Here is a 2,076-nt window from a genome sequence, read left to right as displayed (position 1 = left end):
GATGTGCATCCCACAAATCTCCATCAACTGCAAGATGCTATCCTATCAATTTGGGCCAACATTTCTAAAGAATGCTTTCAGCACCTTGTTGAATCAATGCCACGTAGAATTAAGTCAGTTCTGAAGGCGAAAGGGTGTCAAACATAGTATTAGTATGGTGTTCCTAATAATCCTTTAGGTGAGTGTATTTTCACTGACCTATTTTGCATTGCTCAAGGACACATCAGGACACTTTGGAAACTCTTTCAAAGGAAGAACGCCCTGAGCTATGACAAGACTTACACTTACCCCAACAAGGTGATGCTCAATGGCTTGTTCAAACAGCTGATGCTCGTCTTGTGCCACCATCAGACAATCACAGAGCTATTGTGCCTTCTACACCTTACGGTAGCTTTACTTTAACAATAATAATGACGGCGACCACGACGACAAAAAGAAAAACAAGAACAACAACAACAACAACAAGAACAATAACATCATCATCAGATTTTAATTAAAAGTGGCTACACCAGCGTTTACAATTTCAACCTGTCGACGGACGGACGCTCTGAGTGCACCGATTTCGGGATACTTCGGAAACTCTTTCAAAGGCAGGACGCCCTGCGATCAGACAGTGCCTGCACTTAGCCCAACAAGGTGATGCTGAATGGCTTGTTCAAACGGCTGGTGGTCTTCCGTCACCACCAGACTATCAGAGCTATTTTGCGCCTTCAACTACATAAGAGTAACAGCAATGTCACCGATCCTGCTACGGTCGTATTGCAACAGCAACGACATGTATCGATTTTAAAAGTGTCAGTTCCAGCGCCTCGCAAAGCTACCCTTCTGCGATCATTTGTTCTCAAGGTCAGGATTTCTTGCCACTCCGAGGAAGAGAAAACGACGGCCGGCCATGGGGCAGAGAGATGAGGACGGGTAACACGGCACTGGCACGCGTGCACCGCGGGTTGTTTCCGCCCAGTTTCGAACCAGGGACTTCTCGCGTGTGAGGCGAACATGATAGCCACTACACTACAGAAACCAACCTGTCCTGGGGTTTCGATTGGCTCCCATCGAAGCAGGCTGGTAAAACGCGCACAGGCGTTTCCCGTGGGCCTGCCTGTGAGATAAAGGTTTCTATTTTCACTGACCTATATTGCATTGCTCAAGGGCACATCAGGACACTTTGGAAACTCTTTTAAAGGAAGAATGCCCTGAGCTATGACAAGACTTACACTTACCCCAACAAGGTGATGCTCAATGGCTTGTTCAAACAGCTGCTGCTCGTCTTGTGCCACCATCAGACAATCACAGAGCTATTGTGCCTTCTACACCTTACGGTAGCAACAAATCTAACTACTGCTTTACTTTAACAATAATAATGACGGCGACCACGATGACAACAAGAACAACAACAACAACATCATCATCATCATCATCATCATCATCAGATTTTAATTAAAAGTGGCTACACCAGCGTTTACAATTTCAACCTGTCGACGGACGGACGCTCTGAGAGCACCGATTTCGGGCACTCCAATGAAGAAAAGCTACCCACCGCCTCCGGGGAACCACGAGGGCAAACAGGACGAAAAGGGCCGGCCCACAGCAGGCTGTTTCCGCCCGGTTTCGAACCGGGGACCTTTCGCGTGTTAGGCGAACGTGATAACCGCTACACTACGGAAACTGACACCGCCACGTCTTGCTTCAAACGGTTACCGTTGAAGCCTGCTGGTAAAACGGGCTCAGGCATTTCAGGTCGGCTAGACTGTGAGATGGCGTCTGAAGTGCCGCGAAAGGATGCCATTTTCACAGACCTGTTTGGCATTGCTAAAGGGCACATCAGGACACTTCGGAAACTCTTTCAAAGGCAGGACGCCCTGCGCTCTGACAGTGCCTGCACTTAGCCCAACAAGGTGATGCTGAATGGCTTGTTCAAACGGCTGGTGGTCTTCCGTCACCACCAGACTATCAGAGCTATACTGCGCCTTCAACTACATAAGAGTAGATAGTAGGGTTTTTTGGGCGCGGCCTATTTTGTTATGACGTATGCCCTAAGCTTATTAATATTCCTACGTCATAATTGGGGGGCGTGAT

At 47.9% G+C, this 2,076-nt stretch overlaps 1 non-coding gene across 1 annotated transcript; it reads right to left on the bottom strand.

Annotated features, from left to right (window-relative positions):
- Window positions 1-1,593: 1,593 nt before the first annotated feature.
- Window positions 1,594-1,666, bottom strand: trnav-aac (transfer RNA valine (anticodon AAC)). Its single transcript has one exon. It is a non-coding gene; the product is annotated as a tRNA-Val (tRNA).
- Window positions 1,667-2,076: the final 410 nt, after the last annotated feature.

This window comes from Amia ocellicauda (genome assembly GCF_036373705.1).
Source record: "Amia ocellicauda isolate fAmiCal2 chromosome 11 unlocalized genomic scaffold, fAmiCal2.hap1 SUPER_11_unloc_1, whole genome shotgun sequence".
NCBI classification, from domain to species: domain Eukaryota; kingdom Metazoa; phylum Chordata; class Actinopteri; order Amiiformes; family Amiidae; genus Amia; species Amia ocellicauda.
This window is presented reverse-complemented; position numbering and strand designations above follow the sequence as displayed.